The sequence below is a fragment of the Monodelphis domestica genome, chromosome 2, assembly GCF_027887165.1.
Source record: "Monodelphis domestica isolate mMonDom1 chromosome 2, mMonDom1.pri, whole genome shotgun sequence".
In the NCBI taxonomy this organism is placed as follows: domain Eukaryota; kingdom Metazoa; phylum Chordata; class Mammalia; order Didelphimorphia; family Didelphidae; genus Monodelphis; species Monodelphis domestica.
The window spans coordinates 201860172-201872343 of record NC_077228.1 but is presented as its reverse complement, the minus strand read 5'-3'; the positions used below and the strand labels follow the sequence as shown (position 1 = coordinate 201872343).

General features: G+C 38.5%; 1 protein-coding gene across 5 annotated transcripts in view; it reads left to right on the top strand.

Annotated features, from left to right (window-relative positions):
• Positions 1–907: 907 nt before the first annotated feature.
• SPOP (speckle type BTB/POZ protein) overlaps positions 908–12172 on the top strand; it is a 74259-nt gene continuing 62994 nt past the window's right edge. The window contains exons 1-3 of one of the 5 annotated variants that reach the window (XM_056816887.1): positions 1011–1168; positions 3633–3777; positions 9255–9415. The gene's annotated coding sequence lies outside the window, so the exon portion shown is untranslated. Of the gene's footprint in view, positions 1169–1530; positions 1676–2866; positions 3094–3632; positions 3778–9254; positions 9416–12172 lie in introns of those variants that run through there. The other 4 variants (XM_007482385.3, XM_007482388.3, XM_007482387.3 and 1 more) reach the window with 4 other exon arrangements.

Here is a 12172-nt window from a genome sequence, read left to right as displayed (position 1 = left end):
GATTGGGAGGCCTACAAAATACATGCAATCTTAACTTGGGTTAATTTGGTTGTAAGGCAGCAGCAACCTGTCATTAATGAGCAGGCAGATTAGCTATTTCCTCCTTACTTGCTTCATTGTTTATCTTACTCTATGTTTTGAATAAACACTTTATTGAATTTGTATGCTTTCAGGGTGTCCAAAAAATGATTTAGAAGAAGACTAGAAAGTCCTGAGTGGTGGATTTGATTGACTACTAAGAACAGACCTTAGTAGTTTTAGAACAAGGAGCTGAGGCCAGAGTGGGCTACCTACTGATGATAACTAAAGAAATCACTTCTTTTTTTCTTGACCTGTCCACTTTCCCCACTGTCCACTATACCTCTTGGGAGGTCCTAAGGCATATTTCTTCTGAAATTCCCCTGCAAGTATGCCCATCCCCTGGTGAATGTGGAAAATATTGGAGGTCCTGTTTCTGTGGTAAAAAATTGTTTCAGATCAAGTCCTGAAGCCAAATTTTCTTCTGTAGGTATAGAAAAAAATCCTAGAATTTGGACGATAAATGTTTCCAAATTTAAAACGGTAGCTTAAAATAGACCCTACTTCTTATAATATTTTCACACCATTCAAATGTCATTATCTGGAAAAGGAAAGCTCCGGGACATGTTTCTCTGCTGAGTTTTTAAGGGTTAGGTTTTGGCCCAGGTCTGGCATCTTGGGCCCTCGTACACCTTACCCTGCCCCGCACGCGCCCCCCTTCTAATTCCTGCCTTTTCTTTTCTTTTTTTTTTTCCAGCCTCCTCCCTCACACCTCCTTCTCTATGTCTCAGCCGGCCTCGTCCTCCGGCTCCCAGAGCCCGGGCGAGAGGGCGTGAAGCGCAGGCGCACTATGGCCTATGTGAGGAAGGCGTTGGGGAGGATGTGGGGGGTAGGGGGGGGCCCGCAAAATAGGGGACGGAAGGGAAAGGGTGGGAGGTGCCACTCGGGGGCGGGGCAGAGCGGGCACGCGCTCACTAGGCTGACGCACTGACGCCATGACGCCGGGCCGGTGTGTGTCCGTCTGTGTGTGTGTGAGTGTGCGCGCTCTGCGTGTTTGTATGTGTGTCCGCCCGGCAGGTCCCGGATGTTGCGGACAGTATGAGGTGAGCGCACGGGGACGGGGACCAGCAGCTGTCGCGTCCGTTCTCAGGTGAGTGGGGGGAGGAGAGGGTGGGGACTGTCCAGTCGGAGTGGGGGGCGCCTTCCTAAGGGGCTGACTAGACACCCCTCCCCCCAACACTCACACATACATATACACACCCTTCCCTACCCCACACTGGGACGATGGCGTGAATCTGGCGGCTTATCAACCATCCGTCCTTTTCCTCCACTCTGGCATTGAATTCATGGACACTCGGCCCTCCCTCTTCCTCGTCCCCCTCCCCCCATTCACTCCCTTTGCCCCCTCCCCCCTATGCCAAATAGTGAGCTGTCGCCGGAGGCGAGGGGAGAAGGTAATACGCACGCGCGAGCGCTGCTTAGGCGGGGTGTGTGTTCGTTTGCCGTCTTAGGGGCGCATGCGCAGCACCGTGCTGCGGGGACCTGCTGGATAACGATCCCCCCCTTACCCCACGTAGCCAGACAGTGGCTCGACCTGCTTGCTGCCAGATAGTGAGCTACTCCTGCTGTCCAAAGAAGAGAAGTTGGATTGTTTGAGGTGATCGGGGGACAAAGCGTTAGCTCGCCCCTGGTGCAGCAGCTGAGGCCTCCGGGGTTACACGCACCGGTCTTTGGGGGGGGGGGGTGTTTGGGGGCAAGGCTTCTCCACACCTGGAATTACTTGCCATTGCAGCTGCTATTTGTAGAATCACCTCCCCCCATCATAACGCTACACCTTTTGAAGTCATTACTTTGAATATTGCGAACAGACTGCAAGTACAATTGGAAACAACTCCAGGGGACCAATTCCTGAGGGGGCCAGCCCGTATTCTTTTTGATATCTCTTCCAGGAACGAGGTCTGGTGGTTATAAATCAAGACACGATGAAATAGGTTTTCCCTAATATAAAGTGCTTTCTTTTCTGTCTAAAGATAAACACAAAAAGAATGCCCCGAAATGTTCCCGTAGAAAGGAAAGTCTTAGGCCATCCGAGCTCTCATTCCTGTTTTTGACACTGACTTATTTTGTGCCCCTATTAATAATAGTATCTGCATTTAGATTTATCTTTTAGTTGCACATTATTGATGTTGACTAAACATGAAATTCTGGAGCAATTAGAAATTATTCATTGAAAGTCTTCTGTTTCGGTTTTATTTTAAATAAAGGAAATAATGTTTTTTTCCCCCTCTTGTAGACTAGAGATTAAAGTAGTAAATTCTCAAAGGACTAATTCTGTTAGGGAATCATCAAGACCCCATTTCCTTTCTGTTTGGCTATGTCACTGCTTTTTTCACTGCTTCAAAGTAGAACTGGACGAGGTAAACCAGATGAAACTTAAACTGGTCAGTGTCAACTTGTTAGTAATTCCAGTAAAAGGTTAATGATAATGAAAGTGGAGATTGGAACATTTGGGGGGGAGGGCAGGAGGGAGTTATGGCATTCTTGGTAGATTTCAGATATCCCTATTAACTTTTCTCACTCATCCAAGTTAACCTTTAGCCATATTTTCATTCCTTTATATACTTTGTCACCTGCCTCTCCTATTACTCATTTTTAAGGATTCAATTGAAAGCAGTGGAGAGAATTGTTACCCTATTTTATACTCTGAAACCCTAATTACCGTGTTCTTGGGCCTTGTGGCTTTTTGTTTTCAGGCATTTCTATGTAACCTCTGGTCTTTGCATAGTTGACCTCCCTTTAGTACTGTTACCTATCACCATGGTTACAATTAGAACTGAAAAGTAAAGTCAGAGAGAAAAACTGAAGGCCTCTTGGTAGAAACATCACCTGGTGGTGGCAAACATCCCATCATCAATTGCATAACATCTTCTTTTCCATGAATCGAGACTGAGGGATTTAGATTGTGACATCTCTATAGACAAGGTCGGAGAGGATGGTATTAACTTAGAAATTTGAAATGGAGCTTCTTGGAAAGCTCTGTTGATGAAACTTGATGATGTCAACCATCTGCATCAGGTACTGGTAATAATTTTAAATTAAAAGGATAGATATGAAGCACAATGGAGAACTATTAAATGACCAGTCTCATAGGGGGCATCTAGGTGCCTCTGTGGATTGAGAGCCAGGCCTGGAAAGAGTTCCTGGGTTCAAGTGTGGCCTCAGACACTTCCTAGCTGTGTGACCCTGGACAAGTCGCTTAACCCCCCTTGCCTAGCCTTTACCTCTCTTCTGCCTTGGAACTAATACTCAGTATTGATTCTAAGATGGAAGGTAAGGGTTTAGAAAAAAATGACTGTTCTCCTTTGTAGGATTCTGTCATTTCAAGTGCCCAACTCTTTAAGTTGATTATAAAAACATGCACACATAAGTATGCATATATATATACACATATATCTATCTATCTATATATATATACATACACACAGACATACATAAAGAGACTTTTATCTAAAATTTCCAAGTACTTTATATAGCTTGTTTTATCTGATAGTTCTAAAATTTCTAAAGTTCATTGTACCCTGAATTTGTAGATAAGTATTATCTTTACTTTGCAGATGGGGAAGGCTGAAGCAAAAAGAGATAAAGTCATCTGCCCTGAACCACACAAGTCTTTCACAGAGTTGAGAAGACATTACAGATGTCCTGAATTCCAGTTCCTTGCTATAACCTCTACATTGTGATTTCTCCATGTAAACTCTTGTAAGACTGACTTTAATATTTATAATAATAGATTTTGGTAGTGCAAATTTATAATCATTTCATGAGAGCAAATCATATTTGGGTTATGAAAGGCATTGCTTTGGAAAAACTTAGGATGGTTAATAAACCTTTTTAAACAATTTCTGTGCAGAGTACTGTCACTTTAGAGGGATACAGCAGAAGTTCATATGAACCTTTCCTTTAAGAAGCTTACAGTCTGCTTTATAGACATATTGAATAATGGAACAATGAGAATAGGCAACAAGGCACAACAATAGTTTATACAATTACTGAAGAAAAACAGTGAATTAATAATTATAATGTACTGGTGTTCATCTGGGAGGGCTTCCTGAATTAAGTGAATTTTGTTTTAGCTATGAAGGAGATGATGAACTTAGATTGATGGAGAGAGTATTTAGGTATGGACATAGGTATTATGATGTTACAGAGAGAGGAATTAGCAAATTGTGCATTTGTGGGTTGGCTGTAGGAATTGTTAGAAAAGTAAAGGTTAAATAATTGTTGGAGGATTTTGACTAAGAAATTTAGATTGAATGATCTGGGCAGTGTGGAACTCCTTTAGTTTTGAGCCATTCAATGACTTGATAAAATAGCTTCTGATAAATATATTATTTTAAAAATATATATTTTTTGTTTTTATAGTGCCCATTTTTCCCTCAATTCTCCCTTTCCCCCAGAGAGCTGCTTCATATGACAGAATTTTTTTTTTAAAGTAAAAGAGAATGTAGAAAAAAAATTGACAAAACCAATGATACATTGAAAAACTGTTGACATTATATTGTACTCTATACCTATGTACACCTTTCCTATCATATCACACACACACATCCCCCACACCCTAACACAGGCATGAAGAGAGACATTTGCTCATATCTCGTCTTTATAATTTCATTGTATTCATTGTCATTGTTTTTGTTGGTTATTCTTGAGGAAGATATATTCTGAATATGAGATTAAATTGGAATAGATGGGTTGAGCAAGGGAGAGACTTATTAAAGTAAGGAGATCAACTAATACAGAAAAAAATCTTGAAATGAGGTATTAAGGGCCTGGATTAAGATAGTTGTGGGAATGGAGAGAAAGGGACAATCATGAAAGCATTTAAAAAATCTTAATTATTTTTTTATTTCATAAAATATTTCCCAATTTCTTATAAAATTTAAAAAATTTTTTGAGTTCAGATTTCTTCTCCTTATTGCCCCATCTCTCTCTTTGAGAAGGGAAATAGTTTGATAATTGATAATATTTATAAAATTATACAAAACATATTTCCCTATTAGTTGTGTTGTGAAAGAAAATACCAAACAATAAAAACGAAGAAAGTAGAAAAAAAATGCATGCAGAGTTCTCTTTCTGAAGGTGGATAACATCTTCCATCATGGATATGAAGGCATTTTTTTTTAAACCCTTTCCTTGCATTTTAGAATCAATACTGTGTATTGGCTCCAAGGCAGAAGAGTGGTAAGGACTAGACAATGGGGGTTAAGTGACTTGCCCAGGGTCACACAGCTGGGAAGTGTCTGAGGCCACACTTGAACCCAGGACCTTCTGTCTCTAGGCCTGGCTCTCAATCCACTGAGCAACCTAGCCCCTTGAAGGCATTTTTAAAGAAAGGAATGACAAGACTTAATTGCTGACTGAATATGGGGGCAAAGAGGAAGAAACATTACAATGAATTCTGAGTTTGGACAATAACTGGATAGTATGGAAGAAATTGTGGTTTCAAGAGAGATTACTTACAGTTCTCTACATATTACATTTCAAGTATTAGGGTATTTTAATAGGTAGCTGAAGATATGGTCTAGAGATGACAAGAAGACAGGACTGGAGATGAAAATTTTGGTAGTCCTCAGCATATGGATGCTGATTGAAACCATGAAAATGAATGAATAGTTCTTGAGAAGAAAAAACATGGGATTAAGGACCGAGTTTTGGGGTAGTAACCAAGGTCAAGGACAAGAATAATCACTGATGGAGACAGGAAAATAATTTTTAGGAGTAGTATCAATAGAGCTCAGTGTTACAGAGGCTAAGAAAAGAGAATGTTTCAAGAAGAAAGGGAGTGGGCAACATTGTCAAAGACACCTAATGCATTTTTAAAAGAGGTAATTATTTAAAGAATGTCTTTTTAATCAGTTTCCCTTTATGAAAAAATGGAATGTCTCCTTTTTGAACTAAGTAAGCATATTCAATCACTGTTGAAAATTATTTTAGTGGAAAATTTTGCTCAGCGAGGTAATAATGAACAGTCTTATAAAGGATAACAGTATAAACTGAAAAATCAAAGAATGAAACTGTATTTAGGATGTAAATCTAATGGATCTTTAAATGGTTTTCATTCTTATTTGAAGAATGGGATTATGTTTGTTCAGTGTGCTACTGTATATATTATATATAGTGATAGAGTCTCTAAAACCAAATACTAAAATTAAGGCAGGGATTTGTTCCCTTTATTCTTGGCACATGTTTCTGTTAATTGTTTAACTCATCTTTGTGCAGCTAAACCAATGTTTTGGACTTTAAAACTCATATTCTCTATATTGACCCTTGAAATAATGGCAATATTTTGAGAACGGTATTATTTTGCCCCATTCCCCTCCCCTCTCTTTCTTCCTTTCTTTATTCTACAAGGTTGAATTCAGAAATGTTAGGGAGACCTTGCCTATCATGTAGAAAACAACATTTTTGTTTTCTGAGAGGAAGGGTACTCATCATGAAATTTAAAGATCTATATTATTTTTGGAATCCATGTTTGGGGGAAAGGGAAGAATGGGATTGTGGTATAAGTTTTGAATCCCTAGAAAAACAGCTCTCTGTGTGTATGCGCAGGTGTATGATTCTATATGTCTGCCTCTTTTCCCTTTCTCCACAGCTGGAATGTTACATAAGATTTATGCTGTAATGTCTTGAGCTTTTTAATTAGTAGTAGATTTTCCTCATGAAAAAGGAGTGGAATTGAAATTGTTCTTAATTAGGAATGATTTTATATAGGCCATACTATTTTGTGTATATTCTGCCTGATTTGGTGTTTGGAACAGGACTGAATGCTGCCAATTTCTAGTATGTACTATGTGAACTGAGAGAATTTTGGTACATCCTAGTTGCATTCTGAAAATTCACCACACAAGGGAAGATAAGCACAACTGAGCCCTATAGGAATTCCTTTGTAGTGTTGGTATCAGGGAACAGGACTGCCCTAGATCTTGGCTTCATCTGTTGTAAAGTCTGTATGTGCGTAGTTATATTTTGGGTGGTCTCTCTCATTTGATCTGAAACACAGACATCTATATGATAATGAGCCATATTACAGGATTTTACTATATATGTCTGTGGCTCATCTTTGCTTACTTGGCCATTTCATTGTTTTACTTCTAGGCTTTCTAAGGTTCTTCACATCCTAGTTTCATAGCAATATTAGTCTCAAATTAAATGTTTGCAAACATGCAGGCCGGAGCTTTTCTCTTTTTTTTAGGGGTTAGGAGATAATACTATGAGAATTCTAATACTACATTTGCTAATAAGATTGAATTAAAGCATCAAAAAGGATGCTTGAGGAAGATTATTTTTAATATCTATTTCTCTTTTGGCTGTTTAAAAAAAAAAGGCTTTCAGCGGTACTGGAAAACAGTTCCAAAACAAAGCCTCTTTAAGGAAAGGTTTAAACCTTCATTCCTCTAGGACAAATATTTAAATAAAACCGACAGGAGTGACCTGGCTCCTCTGTGTGGCAGAGCTGGTAATACAGCCTTGGGAAGGTTGGGATAAGTTAAATGCTAACCTTCATTGTGAGAATTAAGCATTCAAACATTAACCCTTCCCTGGCTTTTCAACCTGCTGCTCTCTTGGCTGTTGGAAGGGCACAATTGCTTTTTGCTGGTCTAATTTTAATTGTATTAGTTATCTCAAGGAAGAGCTCAAGATATTTTTATGCAAACTCTCAACTATTTATGTGGTTTTAGTCAATACATGTCTGCCATTTCTTAAATTGGGTTCTATGTGATATTCATCCCTTGGTATTTAGAAGTGACTAGGACATTAATTTAGCCATGCAGAACAGTGCTTTTGATTAGGATAACATGTTGCATGGAGGAAAATGTAGAAATCAGTTGAGCAGCCTTTTTATTCTGGCTCTAGTAGTGCATTCCATTTTAGAAAATTTAGTTTAGTTTAAACAAAAACCTAACCAGTTGTGTGTATTATATTTTCATTTTATTATTATGAACTTAACAAAGGTAGCCATATATATATGTGTGCACGCACATACACAGATACAGGTATATATATACATATATGCATATATACATAATTATCTCAAGTGAGGAATTAAACCATATTGGCAAATTTTAGTGAAAATAAATATTTACAGCATAAAAGCTGCTAATAATTGGCTCCCTGCCCCCAGTTAACCCTTGAACTAGAAACTTCTCATGAAATCAGACCATTGTTCTGAGTGAGCCTGAAAATCCCAACAAATATTCTGTCATCAGCATTGTTGTAGAGATTGCCTCTTTCACAGAGGCATGCTATCCTGATGCAGTATAGGACAACCTTTGTTCTTATCCTTGTGTCTGGGGAGAAAGGTGACACCTTTATTTAAGGGGCTCTGCCTCTGGCATTTTTAGGAAGACTTTATTGCGTTATTAACTGAGAATTCAGGAGGGCAAACCAGGAGTCAGAAAGGTCTGAGTGCAGAATGGGCCTCAGAGGTTCCCTAGTTGTATGACCCTGTGCAAGTTAGTTCACTCCTGTTTGTCTCAGTTTCCTTATCTATAAAATGGGAATAATAAATAGAATTTACCTCCCAGAATAGTTGTGAGGATCAAATAAGATAATAATTGTAAAGCGCTTAACACAATGTCTGGGCACATAATAAGTGCTATTAGGCATTATTATTATTGTTATTTTAAAATCATGACAAGTTTTGAATTAATGAATTGGAACATCTCTCAGGGAATTAAAAATCGTCCTCCAGACATCAAAATTTAGATTCTACTGGTTACTCTACTTTTCTGTCTCTCTTTTTTGAAAAATCCTTACCTTTTGTCTTAAGAATCAACATTGCATGTTGGTTCCAAGGCACACTAAGTAAGTGAGAGTTAAGTGACTTACCCAGGGTCAAATGGTAGGAATTATCTGAGGCCAAATATGAACCCAGAACCTCCTGTCTCCAAACCTAATGCTCTATCTGCTGAGTCACCTACCTACCTCTTCTGGTTGTTTTTTCAAACATTTTTAGAGTTGAATTGTAGTCTCAGAATGGCACCTGCCTTAATAAAATTATCTAATGAAATGTACCTTATACTAGTAGCAGATAAAATAAAAAAAAAATTTGTTAGCTATATATACATTTGAAAAAAATTTTTTTTTCATTTTCTTTTTTACCTCCAGATGTGAAAGAGGTCAGTAGTCTGGCAGAGAATCTCACTCTAGTGACTTGGTGATATATATTCCTGCAGGTACCCTTTTGATGGCAGAACTCTGGAGTGGCTTAGGGGGAAAATATCCTTCCCAAAGCAAAGCATATCTATTTTCTTCAGAGAGACAAAAAGGAAGGGAGAGGCTTCTTTGTGGATATTTGACTTCACTTAGGAACTCCATTATCATTATCAACAAGCAGGTACAAAACATTGGCCACATTGTGCTGGTGCTTAGAAGAATATGCTTACTAGAGGCAATAGATAAGCAATTCATTTATATTTTACAAGGAATATATCATTCAGCTAATCAATTTAACAGACATTAAATGCTATATGATTAAGTTTTCTTATACAGGTTAAATTCCCAGGACCTTTTCATTCCTTATTAAGAAGACATCTAGGGGGCAGCTGGGTGGCTCAGTGTATTGAGAGTCAGGTCCAGAGATGGGAGGTCCTGGATTCAAATTTGACCTCAGATACTTCCTAGCTATGTGACCCTGGGCAAGTCACTTGACCCCTATTGCCTAGCCCTTATCACTCTTCTGCCTTAGAACCAATATACAGTATTGATTCCAAGACAGAAGGTAAGAGTTTAAAAAAAAAGCCATGTGGAGAAAAAATTCTCTCAACAAAATTGAAAGGTTATTCCATTTGACTGTATGACCCTGGGCAAGTCACTTTACCCCAGTTGCCTAACTCTTAGCACTCTTCTGCCTTGGAACTTATATTTAGTATTGATTCTAACTAAGATTGAACATAAAGATTAAAAAAAATATATTGCACTTGAAAACTGTGTTCTGAGGTTTGATACTCTGCCATTGTCACCTGTGTGACCTTGAGTCAAATTGACCTCTCCAGTCCCCAGTTTCCTCATTTTTAAAATGATGGGGGTGGGGGGCAGCTGGGTAGCTCAGTGTATTGAGAGTTAGGTCCAGAGATGGGAGGTCCTAGGTTCAAATCTGGTCTCAGGCACTTCCCAGCTGTGTGACCCTGGGCAAGTCTCATGACCCCCATTGCCTAGCCCTTACCACTCTTCTGCCTTAGAACCAATATACAGTATTGATTCCAAGACAGAAGGTGAGGGTTTAAAAAAAATTATAGGTTGAATTATATGACTTCCAATGGCCCTTTTAGCTCTGTATCTATTATCAGTGATTTCATGAGTATAGTGTAAAAGCCTTAAGAGGAAGTAAGGTAGATACTAACATTGAAAAATGTTTAAGAATAACCAACTAGGGGAAAGCTCTGTGGTTCAGTGGATAGAGAGCCAGGCCTCATTTAATTCCTATTGCCCAACCCTTACTGCTCTTCTGCCTTGGAACCAATATGTAGCATTTATAAGGTGGAAAGTAAGAGTTAAAAAAACCCAACCAATTATTCAATCACTTTGATGATTCACCTTTCATGTTACTAGTAATACTGTAGATTTCTCATTGTACATAAAATAAATGTGTTCTTTAAAGTTGCATATTAACAGAATTCTTATAAATCAAATTTTAAATGTCCTGAGCAAGCTCAAGATTTAAAGAACCTTTGAAGTAAATTAGACAATAGGCATTTATCACCTATTTATCAGGGGACTCTATTAGATTTTGGGGGAGGGATAAAACAGGATATGAGACACGATCCTTACCCTTAAGGAATTTGGAGTCCAGTGGGGTAGATGAAACATTTACACGTAAAAAATAATTAACATTGTGTCAGTATTTGATATCTGTAAAGTAATGGTTCAAATAAGAGCTTTAATGAGTAATAGTGAAGGGAAAGATCACTGGGCCAGGATGATTATAGAAGTCTTCCTGAGGGAAAAAAAAAAGTTTTGACTTGAGAGGGGCCTTGCAGGAAGTATCAAATTTAAAGAGAATAGAGGGGGGAGGGGGGAGATGGCTGAAGTGAGTTGTAAAGAAGGAAGAATTGTACCGGACTTTTGTTGGGCTACTTGAGTGAGTTGTCTAGTAGTCTTATTGGTGTGGAAAAGTTCTTTCAAAGTCAGAATGGGAAATAAAATTGCAAAAATAGCTTGGGGCCAGTTTGTGGAGTCTTTTGAATGTGTGTGAGGCCAGAGTTTGGAAAGTAAAGGGAAAGAAGAGAGGGTTTGATTAGTCCTTGAAATTTTGGACAGGGGAAATGATATTGAAAAGAGTGTTTTATTTATAGTAGCACATTCTATACCGAATATAGAATGCATTGCAATCGGAGTGACTAGTTAATGAACAACTGGAATAAGCTATTGGGTCTATCATGGATTTCAGGGCAATGGCAGAGGAAATGAGGACAAATTCAAGAAATTTTAGGAGGAATAAATGTGGCTTTTGGAGACTGATCAAGCAGAGGTGACAAGAAAGAGAGGAGTTAAAGATAGCTCTGAGGTTTTTAAGGCCTGGTGACTTCTTGTCATTCACAAAAATTGATATGCTTGAAGGAGAAGTTTGGGAGTTTATTGCTTTTTTTGGTGGAGTGAGGATCATGAATTTAGTTTCCAGGATCCTCGAGTTTGAGGGCATGAAGACAAATGTAAATGAATAACTATTTAGTTCATAAATCTAGATGTGGAATTAGAGGATAGGAAGGAACATCAGGACTTTAGTCTTATATATTTCACATATTTGCCCAGAGGTGAAAGTTGGAATTGGAGAATGCATGAGATTCCTTAAAGAGTATGGAAAGAAGTGAAAAGATGGTTGAGGGCTGAACCTTAGGCTATCATCACATTTTAGGGGATAGAGGAAGAAGAGGAATTAAGGAAGGTGATTGATGGAGTTGTTTGGGCAGTGAAAAGAAAATTAGGAAAGTAATGTGATGAAAACCAAAAAAATGTAGAGAAGTTTAAAAGAACTAATACAAAGGAAAAGCCATTGCATATTTCAAGGTGAAGAGAACAGTTTTACTTTGCTATTTAGATGAATTGGTGATGGAGGAAATGGAGGCAGCTTGGGAAGTATTTGTCAATAAGAGGA